This window comes from Danio rerio, chromosome 1 (assembly GCF_052040795.2).
Source record: "Danio rerio strain M-AB ecotype USA chromosome 1, GRCz13ab, whole genome shotgun sequence".
NCBI classification, from domain to species: Eukaryota; Metazoa; Chordata; class Actinopteri; order Cypriniformes; family Danionidae; genus Danio; species Danio rerio.
This window is the reverse complement of record NC_141021.1, coordinates 18,538,389-18,552,499: the sequence shown is the minus strand read 5'-3', so window position 1 is coordinate 18,552,499 and position 14,111 is coordinate 18,538,389. Positions and strand designations below refer to the sequence as shown.

Below are 14,111 nucleotides of genomic sequence, written 5' to 3'. Positions count from 1 at the left end.
AAAAAAATCACGCAAACATGCAAAAACCAAAAATATATGTATTTATAACAGTTTTTAATGCAATAATATATTACCAAACATATATAAATGATTAAAAACAATTATAATTGAAGGAAATGTATATTTTGTATTATCATTATTATATTTATTTTGTAATATTTATTCATGTCATACATCTGGTATGTCAAGCTCAAGTAAAACTGCACTGCAAAAAATCTTTTCAAATAATGCCTTTGGAAATGCCATTATAATAAACAGCTTTCACAACAACAACAAGTCAAGTTCATGACCAATGCAAATTATGTTTATAATAACAACTTTCTGAACTTAAACATCAAAAGTAGAATAAGTTCAAAACATATTCAAGTATTTACTGAAGAATAGCAAAAACAATTTGTACAAAACACTGAGAACCAAAGTGTGCTTGGTGAGTCCAGGTGTTTATGCTGACTAGACTGTCATATTGCAATCCGGTTAGCATGAGGAGACTTGGGCGTAAAGTGTCAGCAATTCCTGGAGGGCTCCCATGTGTTATTCCAGGTTTTGCCACTGTAAAGTATTAAAAGTGCACAATACCATTACTGAACAAAGAATGAGTGTTAGGTTTCATTTAGAAAGTTCAGTGATATTTATTTATATATGTAAAGTGTCATTAAACCTGGCACTCTTGAATTAACTGTATAATAGGTTAAACATTTCCAGCATGTTTCCATGTATTCCAAGCAGATCTGTCAGTTCTACAAACTCAGAGATCAGGATAGTGACTGCTCTTCTCATTATGAACACCCTTATCCTTCTCATACATTTTTATCACCACTGATGTCCACTGCTGTAGTTTTCATTGAAGGGAATGCTGACACAAATTCCAGCAAGTTTTTTTTTTTTTTAAATAGTCGAATATGGGTATTATTGGGCCAAAACCTTAAAAAATTAAAGATGCAAGATTTGAATCTTGATGAACATATTGTTAATTCACTTCTTGCAATTTAAAACACACATCTCATGTTTGACTCATCAATTATATGAAAACTACTACAGCATACAGTGCTCCATCCAAAAAATATTTCTAAATTATAACAAGCTTATTGTTTTACAAGGCTAAACATTAATTTCATGCCTGCATGATTCACTGCTTTTACTGTAACCCATTACATTCTTAACTCAAACTAGTTGACTTTATAAAAAAAACTGCATGGAAAATGTTGCCTTAAACCCTTTATGTTTTACACAAGGTGAAACTAAACAGCCCTCTTTAAATTAACCTAGAACCTTTACAATCTTCTTGGACTTACAGTAATATTTTAATTCAAGTATGGCTGTTAAGTTGTACCTTGTATAAAATGTAAGGGGTTTAAGGCACTGGGTTTCTATACAATTTTCTAGTAAAGTCAACTAGATTGGGTTAAAGGAATAGTTCACTATTTACTCTCCCTCAAGTGGTTGTAAACCTTTTTTTAAAAACTTCCAAGTTACTTTGTGTTGAACATGAAGGAAGTTTTTGAAGAAAGCTGAAAAGCTGAAAACATTGACATGCATAGTAGGAAAAAACAAATACCATGGAAGTTAATGTTTGCAGGTTTTCATCTTTCTTTAAAATATAAATTGTGTTTAACTGAAGAAAGCAACTCAGACATATTTGGAACAAGTGAAGTATGAGTCATTAATGACAGTATTTTCATTTTTGGGTGAATCTCTTTAAGAGTATACTGAAAGAAATGTCCTACTCCATGTAGCTAACTTCAGCTGCATGTGTAGCCCCATAAGTACTTATCTAGAAATCAAAACAATAATCACGTTAGTCCCATTTTAGGCCTTTTATATCATATTGGCCACAGAATGGACTACTTAGTGTTGCAATGAAATTAAAAAATTAATAAAACTATGACTTACCACACAATACAAGACAAACAGTGAATTTTCAGCTCTGCCTTTGCTGTACACAAGATGAGGTTCCAGGTTCAACACTGATCTTGAGTGGGGCAGTTGTGCAGCTCTGTGAGGTTGTGACTGTTCAGGTGCAGTGCTGTGAAGAGTTCTTTATTAAAAGAAAGTACATTCTTTTAAAATCTGTACATAATAACAAAGAAAATACAATGATTTTAAATAATGATTCATTCTGAACAAAAACCTTACCCTTAGTCAAGATGAATTCATATGTCAAAAGTTTCTGCATCTAAAATGAATAAAAACAGATGTGACATTAGTTAAACCCACTAACTACTAGATACATCAGTACTGCATTAAGCAGTTGTAAAGTAATGTAAGTGTAGTCCAAAATGAGCCTTAATCTGTTTAAGATAATGATTTAAAAAACGTTGCTTGTGTTAAAAACAATCCAGCCACTTGTAATACATATGATCAATGGTAAATTTCTGAGAAGGTGCAAGGTAATCCTTGAGTTTTACCATTACCATCCTGACTGACATAATATTGGACAAAGAAGACAGCTTGTTGTGCCTCTTTACCACAATTTAGAGATGATAGATTCTTTCTTTTATTAAATAAATTGGTAAAGGCCAAATTATACTTGTAATAGTGTAAGATATTCATTGTGACATACATCAGCTTAAGTTATACTTGAGCTTTTGTTATGTTATATATATATATATATATATATATATATATATATATATATATATATATATATATATATATATGTGTGTGTGTGTGTGTGTGTGTGTGTGTGTGTGTGTGTGTGTGTGTGTGTGTGTGTGTGTGTGTGTGTGTGTGTGTTTTAAGAAAATAATTGTTTTTACAATGTAGCCTTTAAACCTTTGGAAACACTTGATGTTCTTTAATATTGAAACAATTACGAATACATTTGTATTATTAGAGTTGCATACTGCATATTATATATAGATTTTGCACGAATTCTATTGTGGAAAACAACAATCTGGTAACACTGTTCCTTATCTTAAAATGTATATATTGTTCTAATGCATGACCAACGTTATATGTGAGAAAAATATGTTTTTAATAAATGAACATGATGTAATTGGATAACGTCGCTAGTTTACAGTACATGCTTTATCAACAAATCGTCTTTATTTACTTTTTACGTACCTTGTGGAAACCCGCAGTGAACCTTGGGATCGCAATGAACCTTGGGATAGCGAGCATAGACTGTAAAAAATAGATCGCCACATACAATGACCCCAACTTCAATGAATAATTTAAAATGAAAAAAGATCAGCCGAAAACATTTTTAAACTTAGTACTTGAAATGTAATATTTTTTAAAGTAAAAAAAAAAAATAATCTGAATGAATCAAAGTTTCATTAGTAGTATAGTTTTATAGTTAACCTAAACTGGACAACCGAATATATTTTCACTCATTAAATATAAAGTAAATGATAACATATTTATAAACACCAACTAATCTCCAATAAAAATAGATTATGCAGCATTAACGTAATATTTAATGTTGACAGTTGAACTCATCTGAGAACTCACCGCTAATGCAGTTTGACCAATAGCAGAGCGGCGTTAAACTCACCGTGAAGGGATGTCACGTGGACCGAAGTTTATTCATACAGTAGTTTCGACCCAGTTTACAGACGCTTTTCATGAACAAAATAAAAATTACATATTTTTAAAAGAAGAAAACTGCGATAATAGGCGTAAATCAGGTTTTAAAAAGTGCGTTGACATCTATTGGTAATTATACGAGCCTCCAGCGTCTCCCTATGACGCTTCAGGCTCAGGTACAGATTCTATAGGGAATCCCTGCACGTCTAAATGTGACGCTAAAGGGGTACCCTGTGCGTCAATAACTTACGCCGAGGGTTCCTGACCAAGCGTCAGTATATGACGAGTTGGGAGTGAGAACGTGTTGCCTATTCTTATGCCCTATATGTTGATGCAGACGTCTTCAAAACCTGACAGCTGGACAAATCTAAACTCGTTTTTATTAAAACAAATATAAATATGCATAAAATTAATATAATACTACTAATAAAAACATTATACAAATGCAAATTTTCATCAATAAAATAAGCCCAAATTGCCCCAGATGCATGATATGGCCCGAAATATCTAACCCAAAATCATGCAACAAAGTCATTGAGTTGCACTTCAGTATGAGATCAATATGATTTGTGAACAATAAACTTGTTTTATGAGCTAAATCACTAAAAGAGTATGCAGAGTACTGAACAGTGACCTAATTTCTAAATATTTTGATGCGCCAAAAAAGGCCTGGGGTGTTTTTGGCAGTTTAATTTAGGATATTAATATCTGACGAGTCACAGCCCAGACAGCACACATACGTTGGGCCCACGTCGTGCCGATTTTCAAAATTCCATCGGTGCGATGTCGCTCAGGGAGCGTTTGCTAATTGGCAAAATGTCGCCGCGACGTCGGCAAATGATCGGAAACGCTGTCCGGCCGATGTTAAGACGACGCAACCGGAAATACCGGCCGCTCCGCGGAGGCGCTGTTCTCAGGCGTTTTGCTCATACTTATGGACCACTGGCTGCAGCAGCAGCTTATTTATAATAAACACGACACACCACTCTCAATAACAGTTGAAGATTTATTAATATTTTCACAAACATACAGATAGATTAACATACTTTTATCACACATAACCATGTTTTACCACGTTTAAAACAAAACCAGCAAGTTGTACTATAACCATGGCTGAACTACTGTGCAATAAAGATTTTAAATACAAAATCCATTGCAGCATTTACATTAAGACCATAGGAATATTTAAAAGTACTTCAAAACATGTACACTAAGGGTGACTATAGTTTACTATAGTAAAAACACAAATAACTTGTGTCAGCACATGTTATAATGCTTATAATTTCTTAAATAGTGTTAAAGAAAATGCATGTTTCCAAGACTATAATCTTAAAATACAAGATAATACCAGTCATGTGTTCAGTATCCAAAAGACTTTCCTCAGGGAGTTACAATAATAAAAGAGTACACAAACACAAAATAAACAATATTTACAGTAGTAAATAAAATCATACAAATTAAAATAATTGTCTGATAAAATCTTATTAAAGTCTGTAGTCAATTTATTTTTTACAATTTTTTTATAAATGGCATTCAACAATTTGCAATCTCCTCTGAACTAATAACACATCAATAATATAAAATAACAATACTTTCTCAGAGATAACCAGTTTTTTTTAAGCAAACTCTAATGCACAACACAAAACAGATTTTGTCATTATATATATAGGAAGATATGAATGCTGTTTTTTGTATCAAAGCAAGTGTAGCAGGCTGTTGCATATATATATATATATATATATATATATATATATATATATATATATATATATATATATATATATATATATATATATATATAATCCCTTAATTTCTGTTTAACAGAAATATTTTTAACACATTTCTAATCACAATAGTTTTAATAACTCATTTCTAATAACTGAGTAAATAGTATTTGACTAGATATTCTTCAAGACACTTCTATACAGCCTAAAGTGACATTTAAAGGCTTAACTAGGTTAATTAACTAGGCAGGTTAGGGTAATTAGGCAAGTTATTGTATAATGATGGTTTGTTCTGTAGACAGTCAAAAAAAATTGCTTAAAGGGGCAAATAATATTGACCTTAAAATGTTTTTAAAAAAATTCTAAACTGTTTTTATTCTAGCCGAAATAAAAGAAATAAGACTTTCTCCAGAAGTTTTTATATATATATAAAACTGGTTGTAAATTGTGTACAATGTTCCAAGAAAACAGACAAAATGAAAAGAAATAACCTGTCATTTACTTTTGTTTTATCTTGTGGAAAGTTGCTTACACATAAAAGGGGATAAATAGGTGGAATAAAAAGTGTGTTGCCATCCTCGAAATTGTTCTTGTATGTTGTCTTCATCTTTAGTCTTCACAAGTGAGGCTGGCCCAAACCGGGACTGCAGTAGCCAAATCTAATCCTTGTTGTGGGAACCCTTAAATAAAGCAAGAAACCAAAAGGAGAAAGATTAGCATTGCAGCAGTTCATATTACCACAAATATATATTATTTGTTTCATGACATATAACTGGAGTATGTGTTATGCAAGTGCCTAGCTAAAATAATTAATTTAATTTTACCTTAAAGAGTATGTCTGAGCACTAATTTTCAGAAAAGCCATTTGAAAGTTAAATTCCTTGTGAAATCATAATGAATGTTTTTTTTTTTCGGTTTTTAGTATCATTGTGTTAGTATAAATCTGTATCTAAATATATGTCTAATCTTCAGATACCACATTACATGCAAATTAAACTAAGTTTCGTCAACTAAAATGTCACACTGTACACCACATTTAATATATAATAGCTAGGGCCAGGAGGAATCTGCAGATGTTTTTTTGCTATTTCTGCTGAAAATTTTGGTGGAGGTCTGCGGATTTCTGCGGAATTATTTTGGGAGTATCATAACTTAAACCTTAATATATGAAATAAAAAAAATAATATATTTAAGTTTTATTTAATGTTTAAAATGCAAATCCAATTAGATTCACTTTATTTGGTAAATAAAGCAAGTTTTTTATATAACATATCTAGTAAGACAGAAAATATTACTGTACAAACCTCATTGTACATAAATCAGACGAACATTTTAACATTAGTCAATAATATTACTGAAATTAATTAAAAAACTGAATAAATATAGATTTACACACATTTACTCAAGTAAATAAACAGAATTAATGATAGGCTAAACATCTGCGGAGTTCTGCAAAAATTCCGGGTGAGCCTAATCATAGCTTTATTTCTGCTACAAAAACAATTATATGTAGGCTATAGAGGAGGATATATAAAGAAATTATATATTCAACTCTCTAATTAAATGCACCTGATGCAGCTAATCGAGTCTTTTAGGCTTATTTGAAAACTTAAATGACGTGTTGGACCACAGTTGGACAACGCTCAGTGAGAATACTTTTTTGCACAAATTCTTTTTGTTTTAAAGAAACATGTCTGATTGCTAGCAATCATCAAAGAGCAAACTTTTTTGTTTTTCAAATAAATACTATGCTCTTAAAAATAAACTTTTCATACATCAAGAATACTATTTAAAATGTTTTATATTAAAAAAAACAGCTTGAGGAGAGAATCAGTACATTGGAATACTATTTTTTCAGAAGGATCATGTGACACTATTAATTATATACACTGTATTAAATTCACAGTATTACTGCTTGACTGTATTAATTAAATAAAGCTGACACTATCAGAAGAGAATTTACCATACCAACCTAAAAGCTATGAAACAGTAGTGTATGTTTAAGATGTTACTTACTAGTCCTATTGTACTTTGGAGAGGTTGTCTGAAAGGAGGATCCCTTCAACTCAGCAGAATTCTCAGCAGACCATCAGCGTACACCAATCTAAGAATAAAATAAGCAATTTGTTAAAAACCAAAAATATATATATTTTATATTTCCAGGTTTATAGGAAAGAAGAAAGCTAAAGCAGATTTAAAATGCAGGAAAAAAATAAAACCTATTGACAATTTAATGGCACAACATACCCCACACTAAGCACGCTCAAATGGTTAATTTACATAAATGACAACTGCTGCACATTATACCAATATTAACTGTTAAGGATTCATTCATTCATTTTCTTTTGGGCTTAGTCCCTTTATTAATCTGGGGTCGCCACAGCGGAATGAATGGCCAACTTATCCAGCATATGTTTTATGCAGCGGATGCCCTTTCAGCTGCAACCAATACACACTCGTTCACACACACTTATACACTATGGTCAATTTTAGCATACCCAATTCACCTATTTCTTTGGACTTGGGAAAACGGGAGCACCTGGAGGAAACCCACGCCAACACAGGGAGAGCATGCAAACTTCACACAGAAACACCAACTGACCCAGCCGAAGCTCGAAGCAGCGACCTTCTTGCTGTGAGGCAAACGTGCTACCCTCTGCGCCACCGTGCTCTCCTGTTAAGGAATCAGATTAATATAAATGAATTGACATGTTTATTTAGTGTCTGACACATTAAATATTGCATTTTTAAATATTGTTTCATTTTAAGATTTATTTCAGAATTAACTATAGTACCTGGATATATCGTCACATTTTCATGCACAGAAGCATTTCCAAGAACATAGAAAAACAGAATAAAGGCCAACTGAAAAAATAAAAAATAAAAAAAACTCTGACTGAATGCCTTAAGTAACTAGCTAGGAATGGGCAGGTATAAGATTCTGAAGGTATAATCTTAGATTAAAATATCACAGTTTCACAGTATTGTGATTACTGCTCTGAAATGTGTTTTTTTTATCTCTGTGTAAAAAACAGCTACTTTTTCCCCATTGAACATGATATGTTTTATTTTAAGAAACATTTTAAATATTTTGTAACAGTAAACATGCCAGGCTAAATAATAATTTAATAAAATAGTACTATCTTCATTAGACTCAAAAACACTGAGTTCTTGTGAAGGCATAATAAGCTATTTGTTTTTCAGATGTTTGCTGAATCGTGAGCTGACCAGTAGCTTTTGATGTGGAGGGTCTTTTGCTGCTGTAGATAATGTTGGACTATTTTTTTTTTGGACTATTTTTTTAAGTCTTTGATAACGCGCTAAAAACCATATACAATGCATCCGGAAAGTATTGATAGCGCTTTACTTTTTCCACATTTTTAATGTTTCAGTCTTATTGCAAAATGTATTAAATTCATTAATTTCCTCAAAATTCTACACACAATCCCCATAATGTGTGTTGACCCGATTTTAGTTAATCATTTACAAGTCAATATTGCCTATACGGATTGTAATTTTAAAAAAAATTAACATGTAAAATTGCAGTGTTAATTGCAATGCCATCAAAAATTTTAGACGCACCAGTGCAAAAAGCTAGTCTAGAGCACTTGGAATGCTGGTGTAGTTCTAGTTAAATTCAGTTCAGTTAAAACTGTATATGCAGCCGGTCTCAAGTATAGGATTTAGTATTTAACTAATCTTAGAAACTAAACATTTACGAGTCTGTATTAGCCAGCTCATGTACTACAATGTAACATACTGTATATTGCCACCTTGATACTTAAGCTTTCTTTAAAATATTTTGTGTTCAACCGATTAATTAATTCTTTCATTTAATTTTTTCAGTGCAATAGTATAGCTTACACTGGTGTATTTGTATGGACCCCCCAAAATAGCGGAGGCCACTTTCTGGCCAACCAAGTATAAACTTCTAGCCTAGCCACTGTGAACTACCTGTCTGTCCTGCTCCAGAACTCTTTGTCGGCTGCTTGTATGTCTGGATAGTCTTTTAACACTGACAAATACAGCCTCTGCACATCCTCACAACCAGGAGAACAGAATGACCTGAAAAATATAACCAACTGAAATCAGTTGAAATGTATTTGGTCTTGTGATGATGACACAAAAATAAATTATTTTTCACAAAGGATGTGCTGTTACCTATGAAACGGTCTATAATGAATGATCTTTTGATCCTGTTTCCTTGATGTCATTCACTCAGAGATGGTTTGGACATTTGATTGTATCTAAACTGTAAAGAATTTAAGTTACAAAAACATTGATAGCAGGACCATTGATCTTGTAACTCATACAAATTGTTAAGTATTGAACAAGTCTGCAACCAAACTAGTCAAGTTAATAATACTAATCTCAACTCAACTATGATTAGTTGTCTTGTTTCTGCTGCCCAGACGGTCTCTCCACCTGCTGATAAAAAAGGAAAAAGTATGGTATTTTTACAACAATGAAACTGCAAACAACTTAACTATAAGGGGGTAAGCAGTGAGCATCTTTTATTATAAGCAATTTACTGAATACTTTGTCACTGGTATTACCTAAAAACCAAACGTCCCAAGTTTGGCTCATAGCTGTCCACACATCTGCCCAGTAGCTTGTGGTAATACTGAAGACACTGATCAGCTGGTCCAACTGAGTTTGGAGTTGAACTGCAATTAGGCATCCAATACTGCAAAGAAAGAGAAACTCACTTTGGGTTAACAAATAATGTAATCCCATCCACGCATTTCAAGTAATTGTGCAGTTAATTCTCTTATTGAATTTTCTGAGAGCTTATGAATATATTTTGTCTTCCCAAAATAGCATGTACTGAAACACAATATATTATATAAATATAATTTAATAAGAGCGTGACGTGGTGGCACAATAGGTAGTGCTGTCGCCTTACAGCAAGGATGCTGACTCGAGCCTCGGCTGGATCAGCTGGCATTTCTGTGTGGAGTTTGCAAATTCTCCCTGCGTTTGCGTGGGTTTTCTCTGGGTGCTCTGGTTTTGCCTACAAGTCCAAAGACATGGGGTACAGGTGAATTGGGTAGACTAAATTGTCTGTAGTGTATGAGTGAGAATAAGCGTATATGGTTGTTTCCCAGTGATGGGTTGCAGCTGTAAGGGCATCCACTGCGTAAAACATATGCTGGATAAGTTGACAGTTCATTCCGTTGTGGTTACCCCAGATTAATAAAGGGACTAAGCAGAAAAGAAAATGAATGAATGAATTAAATAAGAGTTAAACTGATCTGTTAACATGTCTGTCAGGAGCTGATCTACCTTATAATTAATTTTTTTGCTTAATTTTTTTTAAAAGGGAAATCAATACCCACACATATACATATATATACACACATATATATATAAAATGTATATAAAAATATAATATATATAAAAAATGGTTCCAGTAGTAACGCTCCTTAAAGTTAAACTACATATTCACATTCCTCATCTGTCTACTGTTACATTATACTAATTACTGTTACATACAGTGGCCGAGAGTGCGAAAGAGAGTAATAAAACACAGACAAAGAAGACAGTTTTGTCACTTTTTCTATGCTATTTGTGAGATTGTGTATGTTGTCAAACTGATGAAAATGTTTTCTCAATTTACTTTAACATTTTTATAACTTACAGCCGTTGTTACATTTAAAAGTATTTTAAACATGGATGGACATCTAAATGCATATAGGGCACATCTCAAAACATTATTAAATTTTTCCAGATAAATCAATTTTGAATTAAAACGTATATTAATCTCTAGACTTGCATCTCCCTGATCTTTTTAAAAGAACCGCCCCTCGTTTGCTCATCACTGTTTGACAAGTGTCTGGCAGTCCGTCAAAAATATACTTACATATAAAGATGTTCATCAGCTACACGGCACTTAGGTTAAACTTTGACCTCCTTTTCAGTTGATGTGGAAAACAAAAGCAAAAGAAAGACAAAACAAAACGACATATCATGCCTGTACAAATCAAAATTTATTCATTTAGGGCTTAAATTGACTTGTTTGAGGATGAGTTAAGGTGTAAGGGATGGGTGAACGGTGTAAATATACATGTAATTCATAGCTATGATGTAAAGCTGAATTTTCAGCATCATTACTCAAGTCTTCAGCGTCACTTGATCTTTCAGAAATCTTTTTTAAAGACGTTGATTTAGTGCTTGAGGTTGAACTAATATAATGGTGATTATCAAATGGTGCTGATTTGCTGCTCAAGAAACATTTCTGATTGCTATCAATGCTAAAAACAGATGTGATGACAAATAATTTAGTGTAAACTTTTTTCTAAGATTTAATAAATCAATTAATCATAAAAAAATTAAACAAAATGAAAATAACAAATATTACTTCATTAGCAGCAAATCTGCATATTTATTAAGTTCTGAAGAATCATGTGATGTGAAATTTAACACCACTCACATGTTTCAATGTCAAAACTTTCTTAAAATAACTGCAATAAAGACAAGTAACAGATGCATAATATATAGACATGTAACATTTGCATAATGATGTGCAATGGAAATTCATATGAGTTAATCCTCTGCTTAAAGTTACTTGTCTTTTCTGCATCTCTGTGATCAGCTCCCTTCAGAAATTTAGGAATCTTGTGTTATGTTTTCTGTAGCAGGGGGTTATTCTCTCACTCCTGAAACCACAGAACACTTTTTTACTTAACATTTGTTTAAGATAACGTTACTATGAAATATCAAAACACGATTGAACTTTTGATTCACGGTCCTTTACAGTACAATGCGTATTAGACTAACGTTACATATGGAGTGCATTAAATAAAACATTGACAAAACCTCTCATCTACACATAAAGAATAAATAAAAGCCTAAACTTTAACAAACAAGTTTAACAAGAGCTAACATTAAGTAAGTTAACGTAATATTACCCCGACGCTAACGTTACCAGTGCTAATATGCTAACAGACTTTTACGAAGACTTACCACTCTTATATAACATAATATTCAACTGAATATTCATCAATTGCCAATAATAAAAGTGTGAGGAACAGTTTTATGTAGTATTTGCTTTGTTTTAGGGACTAAACTTACCTGAAAACTGTCAAAACGGCAGCTTGAGAGAAGTCGTGTTGTGTCTTTCAGGTGGTGTCGTGTCGTGTTGTAGCTTCGTTTCCCATAGCAACATCCCCTCCTCTCCAGTGTTGGAATGAGACGCGCGCGCGCACATCAAAGTCATGCAGTATTACATTTATAAACATGATCACTCCATAGACTATTTAAATAATAACCTTGTATTTTATATATTGAATTTAAAATGTATTTAGTAGTTTTATATACGCTATTATCTTTAAGACGAGCTTTATAGCCTACTAATCTGTTACAAAACACTTATTTGTGCATCAGATTCACTGTCAAAAATAAATAAATATAAATGCAAGTATATATAAAACAAAGATGTCACTCTGTAAAAAGGTGTTTATTTTAATTAAACAGCCGAACATGCAGAACATACTTGATTTTTACACTGAGAAAAATGTAGGCTATTAGAAAAAGCCACAATAAAAAAAAGCAAACAGCAGTTAACACCAGAAAAAAACAACGTTTTCATTATTTAAGCATAACAACAAAACTTTTTATATTTTAATGAATTGAAATCATGTGTTGTAGGCATTTTGGTCAGTTTTACTGCATTAATGTAGACTATTGCTGGACCGACCGACGCAGTTCACATGATGCATGTCGCGTTTGTCTAATTTATTATGCACGCAAAAACTTACTTGTAAACCAAATATGTTGCCGGATTCCTTCATGGGCATGAGAGATAAAGTGCTTATGAAGTGCTTCGTCGGCCTCTGGTCGTTAACCGATGCAGAGCCGACGTTTGTTGAGCTGGAACAATAGAACACACGACCGAACGATCATGCGTATGTTTGGCCGACCATATACCGATGTTAGAATTAAAGGGGCCGACGTGTTGACCTTCGGCCGACGTCAGCCCAACGTATGTGTGCTGTCTGGGAGATGTTCTGCGTGGGGACCATTTCCTCCATTTGGGACACATTGTCAAATGTTTTGTAATTGTCCCCCCTAAAACTTTTGAACGATCTCGGGTGTCTTTAGAGGATAATAAACTAAATGCTACCTGATGTTTCCTAACTCCGAATATGACAGTAGATTGACTGCACACCCTGTTAAACATCCACACACAAGAAAACAACCCTGCAGAGACTTAATTAAGCTTTTATTGCTGCACAATACACCCTTTTCCCACTTCACTTTGTGTGTCAGTGTAACTGACTTCTAACTGGGTTACAGAGGTCTCTCACACTGTCAATTTGAGTCTAATACATTCTAACAAGCCACCTGTGCTGGTTCTTTTGCTGCTATATGAGTGTATGTGTTTCTGCCTGTGCTTAGGGTATTTTTCCCCCTTTTCTTTTTTTTTGTGATGTTTGGTGTCACTGCTGTCTTAAAGTGGGTTGACATCTCGTAGAAGTCCTTCTGTCAGGAATTGTATGCACCTGAGACTCTTCATTCAATGCGTGTTGTAACTCTTGAAGCAACAAGTTAAAGATGATGTAAGTGCAGTGACATACAAATGTGCATATATATAGATTTCTGTCATTCAAATACTGAAATTTGTAATTCTTGGAACATTTCGTTTTTTTTTACTGTGATCTGGGGCATCACTTATCAAATGTGGTATTCCTGTATTTGATTTGAAATAATTTGTCATTTGTGATTAAATGCTACTAAATCGCAAATGACCTTGAAAGCGTATATTTGTTTTAAATCACTGCCTTGTCACCCCCAAATTATTGTCATTAGCATATAAAAGAAATATAAAAGAATATAAAAGCATATAAAAGAAAGGCA

The 14,111-nt window shown here is 33.0% G+C and overlaps 2 long non-coding RNA genes across 3 annotated transcripts; both read right to left on the bottom strand.

Annotated features, from left to right (window-relative positions):
• Positions 1-288: 288 nt before the first annotated feature.
• LOC147846778 (uncharacterized) lies at positions 289-3,462 on the bottom strand. 2 transcript variants are annotated; one of them, XR_015476469.1, is made up of 4 exons: positions 3,064-3,462; positions 2,134-2,173; positions 1,891-2,035; positions 289-549 (listed from the first exon to the last, which is right to left on the bottom strand). It is a non-coding gene; the product is annotated as an uncharacterized LOC147846778 (long non-coding RNA). The 2 variants fall into 2 exon arrangements; XR_015476468.1 differs by lacking the exon at positions 3,064-3,462 and having other exon boundaries at positions 2,134-2,488.
• A 2,267-nt stretch (positions 3,463-5,729) lies between these two features.
• On the bottom strand, positions 5,730-12,397 carry LOC147846777 (uncharacterized). Its single transcript, XR_015476463.2, has 9 exons — positions 12,327-12,397; positions 10,159-10,266; positions 9,809-9,939; positions 9,634-9,680; positions 9,414-9,504; positions 9,207-9,334; positions 7,855-7,926; positions 7,269-7,356; positions 5,730-5,932 (listed from the first exon to the last, which is right to left on the bottom strand). It is a non-coding gene; the product is annotated as an uncharacterized LOC147846777 (long non-coding RNA).
• Positions 12,398-14,111: the final 1,714 nt, after the last annotated feature.